The sequence below is a fragment of the Populus trichocarpa genome, chromosome 19, assembly GCF_000002775.5.
Source record: "Populus trichocarpa isolate Nisqually-1 chromosome 19, P.trichocarpa_v4.1, whole genome shotgun sequence".
Classification (NCBI taxonomy): Eukaryota; Viridiplantae; Streptophyta; class Magnoliopsida; order Malpighiales; family Salicaceae; genus Populus; species Populus trichocarpa.
The window spans coordinates 6,341,755-6,356,751 of NC_037303.2; the positions used below are offsets into that span (position 1 = coordinate 6,341,755).

The window sequence follows — 14,997 nt, forward strand, 5'->3', positions numbered from 1 at the left end:
ATTATCAATGGGTTCGAACATCGGACACAATAACCTTGGGTTTGGACACGGACCTTAGAGCCTTAGGTTAGACGGGGCTGCAAGACCTAAGTGATTTGGGTCAACGCCTCTGCCACACCCAAGCAACTTAGGTTAGACATCCCTTTCTAGCCCCAAGTTTCTTAGGTGTGGAAAGGGGATGCTTGACCCAAGTTAATAATAATAATAATAATAATAATAATAGCAATAATAATTGATTTTACCCTTAAAATCAAATCTATGTTTTTTTTATAGTAATAATATTCATTTTAATTTTAATAATATTAATGAATTGAATAATATTTAACTTGTCTGTTCAAGTTCTTATATTTTTTAATCTCTTTAAAAACAATCGATGGTAATAATACTTTTTCAAAATTTACTAATAATAACAATAACAATAACAATAACAATAATAATAATTCTTAATTTTACACTTCAAATCAAATCTATTATTATTTTTCAATATTAATAATATTTTTTTTCATCATTCTTCTCTACAAGGTCTGCAGACCCAACCGCATGGGCCTGCAACCCCTGGGGGGTCTGTAGACCCAGGAGCACGGTTCTGCAGACCCAAGCGAGGAGGTCTGTAGATCCATTGCCCGAGTCTAACCCTAGCACCCGGGACATGGCAGCCCCGACGCCAAGTTTCAACAACCTAGGGACTGCAGCCCTACCATGCCTCACCAAAATTGACAACAATCGTTTTCTCCCCAACCATCTATTCAATGCCAAATGCTTCCCAATGAAAAGATAGCTCCACCCTCCCCATGCAGTCTTTGCAACTCTATATTGCAAGAGCAGCTCTGTCATTACACTACTCCAATCCATAGTGCTTTGTGTCTAGGTAAACAGTAACAGGGGCACTAAGCTCTTTTAGTATATTGTATAATACTCTATGTTTACAAGAAAAAAAGTTATGTTTTTCAATGTGGGATAATAAACCTTTTTGGTTTAAATACTTAAACTTAGAAGAATAAGATAATATTTTTTCAATTTGGGATAGAAAAACTTTTGAAAAAAAATTTAAAACTTAATTGTTTACAACATTTATAGCCTATATCCACATGGATTGTTTTTGAATTTTTTCATAGAAAATATTAAAACCTCAAATATTTTTTTCTAATTTTCCGGTTTGACTCGAGTCAACCCGTGTAACCCGAGACCCTACCCTTTGACTGGGTTTAAAAACTATGGTTGCCATGAAAATATAACTTCAAAAAATATAATTGAAAAAAAGGTGATGTGACCGGTTAAAAAACTAAAAATTGAAAAAATAGACAAAACCTCATCTCTTTTATTTTATTTAGGAGTTTTTTTAAAAAAATATTGATTATTTAACCCGGGACGTAGCGCGGGTCACATAGCTAGTAACATACTAAAATTTGTCAAACTACACAAGATCTCAGTGCAATTTTCAAAATCAAACACATGCTAAAAACGAAATTTAAAACAAGGTTTGAGGTTTGAAATCAACTTTTCATAATGGCTGAAATCGGGTTAAGGCTGTTGGAAACGAGACTAGACTATTGAAATCAGTCTAAAACACTGCTAAGACGTGTGATCCATATGTCACTGTTAGAGAATAATATAAATCATATTGTAGCGGGGGCGTGACGTCGTCTGGCGACGGCAGAGGTTTTTGTCGTGCCACCTGGTGTGAGGTGTTGTGTGTTGTAAAGGGTTTTTGGATTAAATCATAAAAGTATGATTAATTTTTAGGAGTCGCCACCTAGTATTATGGTCACTAGGAACCTATGGTCTGCGAGAGTCTGGGTAAGGGACTGGTTGTGCAAGGGGAAGACGCATCACCCCCAGTGCACCCTACCTAAGGTAAGCTGCATTGTTGTTTGATTGTTTTTTCTAAGTTTTCTAAGTCGGGTTTCTATTCGTTGGTCTTTTCTAAGGCTCAAGGCAGATCTCTCTTCATGAGAGAGTATCTACCTTATCGGGTTAAATCCCAACCGTTCTAAAGTCTGAATTTTAGCATCGCATTTTTACACCTTGTATCTTTAATACTTGAGGGTATACTTTATCGTGTAATTTTACACCTCACAATTATTGAAGTCTACATCTGGATCCTAAAACAAAAGATTGGAAAAAGATTTTTGACATGTTGGCCCAATCCTAATGGATAATCATAAACTGGTTATGATATCCATTTTTATTTTTAAAAACATGAAAAAGATGCAATTTTTTTTTATGAAAATATGCTTGGAAAAATTTTAGGATTTGACCGTATGCAACAAAATATTTTTTTTCTTTTTTCTGAAAATGTTTTGAAATTTTTTTAAAAATAATTTTGGAGAAAACCGGGTATTTTAATACCGGAGTTGTATTTTACAGTGTAAATATACAACCCGATATAATGAAAAATTGGTAGAAAAATATTTGAGAAAACCATAATTTTTTTAAATGATTTTTTTTGAATTTTTTTTTAAAATAGATGTAGTCCACTGCATGAACAGTAGATGTGAATTATAATTCACGCCACTGTTCATGCGTGAACAATAGGACGTGAATTATAATTCACGTCCATGTTCACTCAATGAACAGAGACGAAGAAGAAGAAGAAGAAGGGGAAGGGGAGAGAGGGCGGACAACCTGGTGCGGCGGTGGTCTGGCCGAGGATGACGGTGTGCTGCCAATGGTTGCAGTGGTGGAGCTGGTGGCTGGTGGCAGAGCAGGATGAAAGAAGGAGAAGAAAATCTGTAGGGGGAGAGGGACCGGCGGTCGCAGTGGTTATTCTTCCACTGGTGTGGATTTGGGTTCGCAGGGAGGATGCACCGCTGTCTGTTGGTGGAGGAGAAAGGTGTCTGCGGGGCGGGGTCTTCAGGGGCTGAAGACACGGTGGAGAGAGAAGGAAGAAGGAACGTCTTGCAGAGCAGGGGCGGAGCAAGAAAAAATAATTAGGGGGGCCAAATTAAACAGTAAAATTTCTTGGATAATCTTGCATGTCTATTAACAATAAAATTTTAATTATTTTATATAAGGGAGGGGCTGGGAAAAATTTCCTTGTAGGGGCCGGGGCCCCTGCCAGCCCCCTTGCCTCCGCCACTGTTGCAGAGGAGAGAAAGACGTTCATGGTGGCTTATTACAGACGCAGTGGTGGCTGGCCGGTGGTCTTGGCAAAGTTTGGTGGTGCTGATTGCTCAAGGCGGAGCTGGAGGAAGAAATGGTGACGGTGCTGGTTTCCTGTGGCGGAGGAAGAAAGAAGAAGAAAATCTGCAGCGGGGAGAGGGAGGGAGGCTGGTTTTTTCGCTTACTTTGGACCCGCTTTTCTCCTCCCTCAGGTCACCAATAAAGCCTATATTTATAGGCGGTGGAAGAGGGCAATCTCGTCTACACCGGGGTAAAATTTCAGCTCTTGATTCTGTTGGGAAGGATCTCATCCGTTGGCTCAAAGTAGGCATGGTGCACTGTCAAATCTGCAGAAAAAGCTGCCTGAGTTGGCATGTTTAGGCCGACGCCGGCGCCGATTAATTGTCATTCACACTGAACTATTGACATAGAGCTGTAGAGGACTGTAGAGGATCATTTTCGTGCATGTTTGGTTAAATGTGGTGGATGTTAGGTGCATTAAATGCACCTGCAAAGTACGTAACCTGAGCAGTTATTTCAGAGATTTAGAGGGCGTTTGGTAACGTGGCTGCGGGTGAGGTTCACCCGCAGCCACACTAAATGCCGTTTGGTTAAAAAGAAAAAATTGCTTTTTGATGGTAGGACCCATCAAAATGTCAGCTGAACTGCATGTCTACGAGTAGGGAAAAAACCAGAACAGTGGAGCATGGCTCCACAGTGGAGCCATGCTCCACTGTTGCACTGTTCACTTTAGTGAACAGTTTTTTTTTTTTATGAAAAACATGGTGAAAAGTTTAGTTTTTTTTTTCTCGAAAAACCAGTGCAGTTAATTGATTTCACTCGTATTGTTCACGTGAACATGAACAATATTGTTTTTTAAAAAATTAGTTTAAGGTGAATTAAATTTACTCGTATTGTAATCTCAATTTTATTCCTGATAATATTTTACCTAATTTTATTGCACGCTCAAAAAATCATGAAAACTGTAGTTCTTGTCGAATGAATTTTGTACGTAATGAAATTGTAAAATTTTTTTAAAAAAATTGAGTTTTACTCGGAAAACAAGTATTTAATATTATTTAATAACACTACATAAATTAGAAGGATATCGCATGATGACGTAACATTTGTGGAATTTGATCGCAATTCCAATTATGTTATTGCCGGGTCCGACCCAGTTAAAAAAAAATTCAGTTTTTATTTTTATTTTAATTGTGTTTTATTCAAAAAATTAGAAGGATATCGCTTGATGACGTAACAAAAAATTCAGTTTTTGTTGTTGCGTGCTTAAGAAACCATGAAAAATATAGTCATTGTTGGATAGATTTCGTATGTGATGACATTGCATAATGGAATAATAAAAAAAAATTGATATCAATATTATTTATTTCATGATGTAATAATAGTAGTTAAATCTACAATATTTAAATTAAAAATATTTTTTAATTATTTTATAACCTCAATTTGAAAATCATTTTTTTAACCAAACACATTAAACTACTTTTTGTTCAACCTCAATTTCAACCACAGTTTTAACCAAACATATATTTTTCCAACCCAACCTCAACTAAACGTACTTTTTATAAAACAATTTTTTTAAAACCACAACCACAACAGCAACCGCAATACCAAACACGCACTTAAAGAAGAAGATGAACAGTACCAAAGTTCTGATTTGGCCAAGTTCATTTCAGTCCTCCCTCTTTAAATTGCTTTCAATTGAACCTCTAATTGACCCTAAACTTTTGCAATTAAGTCTCTGATGAACTTTAATTGGAGCCCCAAAGTTACACGCCTATTGCGATATGGTTCTTGGTCTCGGATTTATTCAATTTAGCCCCATAATTGACCCCAAAACTTCAATTTTCTTGCAATTTGGCCCCTAATTTCAATCAATTAACTTGATAAAAATTAAATTTGGTCTCTTAAAATTCCAATCTCCTCAATTAGGCCCAAATTAGGCTCCCAAACTTAAGTTTTCATCAATTAAGCCCCAAATAAAATTAATTTGACCCATTTAAAGTATAATTAAGTCCTTGCACTTAATTAAATCCTTCAATTGGACCCAAATTAATTCTTAAACATAATTAAAATTTAATTTGGCCCATGATTAAATCAAATTGGCCTATTAAAAATTTAATTATGTCATTGGACTTAATTTTTATGCAAATTCGTCCAATAATCATTTAATTTGACCTTGAATTTGTATTTTTTCTCCATTTTTGGGCATAATGGGGTACAATTAAGCCTTGAATTTCCTCCAAACAATTGCAGCTTGATTCCCCGGCTTGCTTTCTCCACGTTGCCAGCCTTTATTTTATTTTTTTATTTTTATTTTGAAAAAAAATTGAATTTTGGGGAATAGTCCAGAATTGGGTTATGACACATATCATGGGACCTCACCTAAAAATTTAAGCTATTAGGTTGAGATGGTTTTTTGACATGGTATCAGAGTCTTGATGACCAAGCGATCACGAATTCGAATCTCACCATCCTCATTTATTTAATAAATATTAAGCACAAGGTAATGTGGACCTATGCAAGTTTCAAACCCAAAGGGTATTCACTTGAGAGGATGTATTAGAGAATAATATAAATCATATCCTAGGACCTTACCTAAAAGTTTAAGTTATTCGGTTGAAATAGTTCTTTGACAGCCATCACTACTATTAGCGTGTGGAACTACTGTGAAGGGGGAAAACAGGTTATGTAAGGGTATTTATGTGTGTAAGGATTATTATTATTATTATTATTATATGTACCCATGACCAAGTTATTGTTATTATTACAGAAATTCTAAAACATGTTTGAATTCTACTATGTTTGTAATGTGGATCAAGGGACAACGAACTATGGACTTGAACAGTGGATTTTCATGCCTTTTCAAGACCAGTTTGATGTTTCTGTAGGTTTAGAAAGTCTTGGAAAAACAGACCATAAGCTTGGATAGGGTTGGAGAAACAGACCAAGAGACAATGAACTTGCACAGTGGCTTTTCACGTCTTGTACGCCCAACGACAGTCAATAACATTCATTAAAGGATGAAAAGAAACCAAGAATCAAGTGTCGTTAGAGCGCAAGACCTGAATTTCATCTTGCATGGCAACATGCCAAGCCTCGTACCTGTCTGCATAAGAGAATGCACTGGGTTCATAGTTGGGAGGAGAGAGTACCCGACAGATAAGGGCAGCAGCCATGGCTGCAGACTCCGTCAAATGTGCAGTCTTAGGCAGCTATGGACAAAGGGCCATGGGATGTTGATGAGCTGTAGAACGAGATGGAGGAGAACCTGAACCTGTAAGCTGCTGGAGAGGATTTTCATGTATATTATTATTATATGTATCCGTGACCAAGTTATTATTATTATTACAGAAATTCTAAAACATGTTTGAATGTGTGGAATGTGGATCAAGAAACAAATAACTGTGGACTTGCACAGTGGATTTTCATGCCTTTTTCAAGACCATTTTGATGTTTCTGTAGGTTTAGAAAGTCTTGGAAAAACATACCATAAGCTTGGACAGGGTTGGAGAAACAGACCAAGAGACAATGAACTCGCACAGTGGCTTTTCACGTCTTGGATAGGGTTACCGAATTTTTTGTTTCCGTAGGCTCAGAAAAGATGGCCTATTAATGTCATCATGATGGTGCATTAAATACTCTGCCAACTTGGCTATGTTCCTGTCCGTTGGGAGAGCTGGGGTAGAATTTGGTGAGATTGGATGTTTGGTATCATCACCTGGACAATTAATGACTATTTTTGCGCTAGAGGTGGCTGATTCTAAAGGGTTTGGTTGGTTTTGTTGTCAATGTTTGGAGATAGGTTAGGTTGATAGCCGAATTTACAAGATTATTTAATGCTTTCTTGGTACTAGATATATCTCTATTCCACCGGCTGCTAAATTGCCCTCTGCTGGGATTTCAACTCTGGCCATAATGAAAAAAGACAAGCCAAATATGGCGACAATTGGAAGTGAGGGGTTTACTTCAAAATTCATATTAATATAATTGCATTACTTTCGAGGTTATTAAATAATAAGATAATATTTAGCATATAATAAGTGTAAATATTTATTTGTTTGTAATTTTTCTTTACAAAAACATTATCCTTTTCTTTTATAATGTAATATTTTTTTATTGAGATTATACTTAATTATTTATAATTATCATAATTAAGAAATTTAATTAAATTATGAAAAGATAAAGATATTTTTCACAATTTATTTGGTTAATTTATTTAATAATTCGTAATCACTTATTTGTAATGAAACTTACTTTTTAAAGTAACCAGTGCACTTATTGAATCATAATTATATAATAATATCAATAATTAGTATTATTACAAGATTATTTTCAAATTACTTGGTGGTAAGATAAGTTATTGCAGTATAATAAATAAAAGTATTTTCAAAGGCGGCATTTGTCATATATTTAAACATTTTAGTGTTTATATCAAGATCATTAGAGAAATGAGATGTAAATGTTTGATTTCATGAAAATAGGGTTGTAGAGGAGGTATTTCTCAGTTGAATGGTGGTGGTTACGGTCTCAAAAGTGATTGGAAATGCCACTTTTACTCCCTAAAAGTGCTTACTTGATCAGCCAAAATTATCGCAGCCGAACGACGTCGTATAGTCTATTTCTACCCAATTATTTACCATATTTTTGAAAAAAAATATGAAAAATAGATAAAAGCAATAAAAGCTCAAAAAATATGTTCTTGTTGTAATTGCGTTATTTTCAGCAACTTTTCCAAAGAATTTAAAATATTAAAAAAAATACATTTAATTTTTAGTGATTTAATTATAATTATGGAATGGAGATGACCGATTTGAAAATTCAAAAACTTCTTACCAAGCAATTTTTTTTTAATCTAATAGTCTATCAATTTTTTTAATCCAATAGTTCATTTTTTTTTTACTTTATCTCCCAAGTTATTAAATGAATAGTTAAGATTTATTTTTAAAATTCAATAATTGTTTTTTGGTTTGCTATTCCTTCAAGCTAAAAAAAACTTTTTGCCTGTAAATACATGATTACACACACAGAGGGAGAGAATTTCAAAGGAAAATTAGCCATGCAAAAAAATCATACGGAACATTTTCTTATCGCGTGTGTTTCCCTTGACCGTCAACCATGGCAGCGCGTACTTACACGTGCCGTGGTGTACATGACTGTAGTTCTACTCTTTTTATACGTGTTCCCTTTTCTCTGTTTTCATACTGCGTTTTATTGTTAATATTTTCATACTTGTAATGATTTATTATTCTTTTAATCACACTTAAAAAATATTTATAACATATTTTTGTTTTGACGAGTGGAACAAAGTTGTTAGCTGAAATGGGAAAGCGATTGTACTTATATATTTTTGTTTCCTACTTATTCCCTCTTCTCTCTCCCTCTCTTTTGCACTTTTATTTTGAAAAAAATATTTACATCGATCATTTTCTCTATTTTTCATATATCTACTGTCTATATAATTTCATTAATGCTTTAGCAATTTAATATAAGTATTCTCTAGATTTCCGAATATAGAAGTATATATTTCAAATTGAATTATATCTTTTATTAAACATTATCGACTTTCATCTACAAATATATAATTGTATTTATTTACTCCTACATGTTTGGTTTCAAGTTATTATATATGGGTTTGGGATCAACAAATATATAAAGAAGAAATTAACATGACATTTATTTACTCCTACTTGTCAAACTACTTGCATCATAGGTGATGATAGTGACAAGATTTTAGGCAAAACTCTCCTCCATAAAATTACTTTAAGCTCTCGTTTATTTCATAAGTTTAAAACTTTTATATATTTGTTTGTTATTAAAAAAATTAGTGGACGGAAAATATTTTTCAGTCAAAGAAAAATTTGATTTAATTTACAGAAAAGTATTTTTCTTTTATTTTGGGTAGAAAACACTTTTTAGAAGTTATCAAAAATTTAGAAATATCATATTATTTGCTGATTATAATAAATTTGGTTCTCAAACTTTTAATTGCTATATATATATTTTTTAAAATCTTGTTTTTTCAATTTCATCCCTTAGAATTTGATTTAATTAAATTTTATATATTAACTTTAGTCTTTATTTTTATGATTGTTGTTTGCTTTTCTATTATCATTTTTTTAATTGAAATTTTTTATTTATCAAATTTGATCCTCGTTCTTTTGATTGTTACTTATTTTATTTGAAATAATTTATGAAATTGTAATTATTATTATTTTAATTTCATCATCTTTCAATTTTTTATCTATTATATTTGATCTACTATTTTGATTGTTATTTATTTTATTTGAGATAATTTATAAAATTAGATTTTTTTTTTCAATTTTATTCTCATTTAACTTTTTAATTTATAAGATTTGTTCCTCATTATTTAAATAAACTTGAAAAAAAATATTAATAAGTTATTTTCCAGTTTATTTTCTATGATATAACCAAACACTGAAAAATATTTTTCAACTTATTTTACATGACACCACCAAATATCATAAAATAATTCACTTTATAGGAATTCATTTTGCAAGAAAACCACTTTCCGAAAGAAAATTACTTTCTAGCAAATAAACGGGGTCTAAGTGATCATCATAGAATGCAATCAAGTCTATTATAAGACTATGCTCTCACTAGTCATATGAAGCCATCTCATTATAAAAAGTTCAGGTCCTGAAACAAATGTTTTACTTGTAATTGGTATTTGGAATTGAGGTTAATTTTTTTTTGTTAAAATTTAATTTTTTTTTTGTTTTATATTAATTTTTTTAATTGTTTTGATATGTTAATGTGAAAAATAAATTTTAAAAAATAAAAATATTATTTTAATATATTTTTTAAAAAATATACTCTAAAAAACAACCACTAACAAATTTAAAAACACTTGCACTTGAGGGTTTAGCTGCTGTGGTCAACCGTGTGACTTGTTCCGCCCCCGTCCCGGGTTCGACCCTCTATGTGCACGCCTGTCACCCCCGCAGTGCCTTACCTGCTCCTGGGCTTGCAGGATGTCCAGTGGGCCGTGGGGAATAGTCGTGGTGCGCGTAAGCTGGCCCGGACACCCCACGTAAATCAAAAAAAAAAAAAAAAAAACACTCATTTAGCATCAAAATCACGTCCATCTTTTTTATTTTTATTATTATTATTATTAAGGAGTTCAATAAGAAAAGGTATAGTACAAAACGTCATGCTATTTCCCTATAAATAGCCTTCCTTTGATGATGATTTAGGTACTCGAGCATCAAAGTCTCTATTTCATTCAAGAAAATGGAAACCCAAGCACATTTAACAGCAAACATGAAATAATATCTCACTTCTCTCGCTTTTTTTAATGATAAATCATATGTATCTTTTGTTGCCACACCTCTGATCATATGTTGTACTTTTGTCTAGCTGTTGATTACTTTTACTTTAAACAGAGACAAAAACATTATCAATAGAGTAGAAAAAAACAAAAACACGTTAAGGATTACTCAGTGCTATCAATTTATATTAACTGAATATTTAACTGCAGGAATTCGAGTCATACAGCCGACAAGTAGAAGAGTTGAAGGAAAATATGAAGGACATGCTGATGGCATCCAAAAAGGATACAGTGGAACATATTGAATTCATTAATCTGTTATGTCGGCTTGGTGTGTCATATCATTTTGACGACGAGATTGAAAACAGCCTGAAAGAAATTTTTGATGACCTTCCTCATCTTCTTGAGAAGCATGACTTTGATCTCTACACTCTGTCACTTACTATTTCGAGTATTGAGACAGCATGGATTCAAAATGCCTTGTGGTGAGCGCATGCTTCCAGTACTTCATAGCCTTTCAAACCTTACTTAACATCTCCAAAATTAATTCTTTGACACTATGAGAGCATTAATTAATTCCAGAGGAAAAATTAATTCTTGGACAGTACTTTAAACTCTGCTAAATCTTTCTTTCATTGACAAGAAGTAATCTATGGTATTATTAAAAAAATGACTAGAACAGTAAAATTATTCTTTCATGAATCAGTTGTGTTCGACAAGTTCAAGGACACCAATGGAGAGTTTAAGAAAACAATCATCAACGATGTTAAAGGCATCCTGAGCTTGTATGAAGCTTCGTTTTTAAGTGTGCATGGTGAACAGATACTGGATGATGCCCTAGTTTTCACAAAGGCAAACCTGGAGTCTTCGGCTATGCAATCAAGCCCACGTCTAGCAGACCATATTAGGAATGCTTTGATCCGGCCCTTTCACAAAGGCGTACCAAGAATAGAGGCTAGAAAATACATCTCTTTCTACGAAGAAGAGGAGTCTCGGAATGACACTCTACTCAAGTTTGCCAAGATAGATTTCAATCGAGTTCAGTTAATACATCGACAAGAGCTATCCATTCTCTCGAGGTAAGTTATAGAGAACTATCAAACTAAGTTTCTATTGGAATTTCTTAATTTACTCGGTTGCTATTTACATTTTAGGTGGTGGAATGATTTAAATTTTGCTGAGGAGTTTCCATATGCAAGAGATAGAATTGTAGAGATCTATTTCTGGGCAAATGGAGTCCATTTCGAGCCTCAATATGCTTTCTCGCGGATGGTGGTCACGAAATATACAAAAATTGTATCACTGTTAGATGATACATGTGATGCATATGCATCTTTCGAAGAAATACAACATTTTACTAATGCAATTGAAAGGTTTGTTTCTTGTTACCTCATAACCTTTCTTCTTCTTCTTTTTATATGAATATCGAAGAATTATATTAAACTGGCCATCTAGTGGATGGAAATCTAGCAAAACAAAGAAATGATACAATAATAGTTATGGAAATCCAGCAAAACAAAGAAAGGATACAATAATGGGTATGGAAATCCAGCAAAACAAAGAAAGGATACAACAATAGTTATAGGTACTAATTACTCCAATCTGCTGTTTTTCTTCTGGAGAGAAAAAGGGCAATTACTTGTCCATGTTTCCGAAATTCCTTCTTCAAATCTCTATAGGTCAGCTATGTAATCGTTCGAAGTAGAATTTGAGAGCCATTTGTGGGTTATGAGTCGTTGTGTGATGGTATTAGAAAGGATTATAGAGGGATATGGGTGGGTTCTTTTGAATGCTAGAGGTTAAGGTGTCAGGAGCTTTGGATAGTAGGCTTTAAAAAGAAGAAGATGAAGAAAAGCTGGGAGTTTAAAGATGGTTCTAAGCCTTTGTAAAGGTTGTGATGTCTAAGATTACAGGATAATAACAGAAGCTGGTAGAGGTTTGAGCGGTTTGTGGGTAGGACGTTGGCAGGTAGGAAGAAATAAAAAAAGAAAAGTTTTGATTCTCTAATGGTCATTTAGTCGAACACATGAAGGGTGTGTTGAATGAATGGAAGAGGGGAGACTGGGTTACCTTTTATGAAGAACAAAAACACAGAGAAAGAAGGGGTGAAAACCAGACAGGAACGGAGGATGAGCAGAGGGGTGCGGTCATAGTTGGGTTACACAAACCCAGTTGGGTTCACTGGATATGGACATCCACTGTGATTTTTAAGTTACCTCATAGCCTTTCTCTTCTAAATCGTACAAAGATGTTCAAGAAATGATACGTGATTTTCTGTCTCAATTTCAGATGCTGCATGGATGCCATCGATCAACTACCTGCCGAGTACTTGAAAGTTCTTTACAGAGCTCTTCTGAATCTTTTCAGTGAAACTGAGAGTGATATGGGAAAACAAGGACGATCCTATGCCTTATATTACGTGAAGGAGGCAGTAAGAATATTTCTCCAGGCTCATGCATTCCTTTTCTATTTCTAGCATAATACATTCTGTTTTATTTGTATGCTATTAGTTCAAAGAATTGGCGAGAGCCTACCGAGTGGAGGCGCAGCGGGCAGATGAAGGCCATGTCCCCACATTTGATGAGTATGTGCGCAATGGATTAACCACAAGTGCTTATGGGGTAATTACGGCAGTATCCTTCGTTGGAATGGATGAAGTTGCAGGACAGGAGGAGTATAAATGGCTAAAAAGTAATCCAAAAATTATGAAAGCTGGAAAGATGATTTGTCGTTTAGTGAATGACATAGTGGGCCATGAGGTATGATATTTAAATCCCAACAAAAAAATATTAGATATATTGATAATGGAATTCTCATTTACCATTTAAATATAGAACCTATTTTGAAAAGTATTACATTCTTTTTAATTTATTTATTTTGATTTGTTTTATATGAGGGTTTTTATAGTTTTATAATTTGAGTTGTGGATTTAACAGATTAATATAGATTACTCAAGATCGATCCAATATATTGCTATTCTAATTGTTTTTTTAAAATATTGTCTTGTTATTTTTTTTAATCAAATTATATTTTTACTAGTCGTTTGAGTTGTCTTTGAACTCATCAAATTGACGATCATGTTACATTAGATAAGCTTATATGTATAGTTTTTTTAAAAAATTACTAAAAAAAATTTAGCAATACCTAGATATTTCTTCTGTATATTATAAAAAATTTAATTTGATCTGCAGCTTAGCTCAAGTCACCAATCTAGCAGAGAATTTATTTTGAAAAGTATTCACAAATTCTATCTTTTAAGTAAACTAGTTCAGCTTATGATATACTGAATTGTTTCTCCTAGATTTTTCGATTTTTTAATTTTTTGCATCAGCAAAATTGAACCAGGGCTCTACTCATGACTATTCCTGTCCTTTTTTTTTTTGTGTTTTGAATTTGTCATGCTAAGTTTCTTTTTTAACCATTATAATCCTATATTGGTTTGAAGGATGAGCAGAAGAGGGGAGACTGTGCATCCGGTGTTGAATGCTTCATGAAACAATATGATGTCTCGGAAAAGAAAGCAATCGAAGAGATACAAAAGATGGTCGCAAATGGATGGAAGGACATCAATGAAGATTGCATGATGCCAACTAATGCCCCAATGCTTCTCCTTCAACATATTGTTAACCTTGTTCGAGTTACCGAGGTTACGTATGGGCATAATGACGACGCCTACACAATCCCACTAAGTTTAAAAGATTCTGTCACTTTATTATATGTTGAGCAAGTGCCTATGTGTGAATAATGGGGTTGAATTCTTACGTTGAGCTCTTTATGAATGTTGCTGAATGAATGTATTGTAATAAAACGAGCAAGTGCCTATGTGTAAATAATGGGGTACTGACTAGCTCGTGAACATTATAATTTCTAAGATAGACTATAAGTGTGTGTGTGATTGTTGTACTAGATGTGTGTGCTTTTTTTCCTCATATATATATATATATATTGAATGTAAAAGTTTAATTAGTTTGAATTCTGCTTATTAAGAAAGTTAAATCTTGTTGTGAGTTATTTATTCTAAATTTTATATTACTTATGTATTTATTTCATATAGGATTGTTGGTTTTATCACTCTCCCTCTCTATGTAATCTATCTTTTGAGGTTTATAAAATGGAACGACCTTAAAAATCTTGCCTATAAATAGGCACTGAGAGAGAGAGAGCAGAGAGAGCAAGACAGTAGAGAGAAGAGAGAAAGAGGGGCTGTCATGGGCAGCAGCCCTGCTGCAAGTGCAGCAAAGAGAGCTGGGAGTAGAGTTTGAGTGAAGTGATTCTCCTCCTCCATGTATTTGTATTGTACCCTTTCTCTATCTATCTCTAATAATATGGACTTCTCCCGTGGATGTAAGCGATTTGCCGAACCACGTTAAATATCGTGTCTCAGTGTGCTTAGCCTCCTTTGTGCAACTATCAGTACACCACCGGTCCGCGCATGGCGGAGCCGAAATCCCCAACAGTTACCTCATGGTTTGTCTTTCTCTTCTAAATCTTTCATAAACAAAGAAGTCGATACAAAGATGTTCAGGAAAGGAAATGGAATTTTCTGTCTTAATTTCAGATGTAGCATGAATGATATTGATCAACTA

General features: G+C 33.9%; 1 pseudogene; it reads left to right on the top strand.

The window, feature by feature from the left end:
- The first annotated feature begins 2,569 nt into the window (after positions 1-2,569).
- On the top strand, positions 2,570-14,410 carry LOC18108270 (probable terpene synthase 6; annotated as a pseudogene).
- Positions 14,411-14,997: the final 587 nt, after the last annotated feature.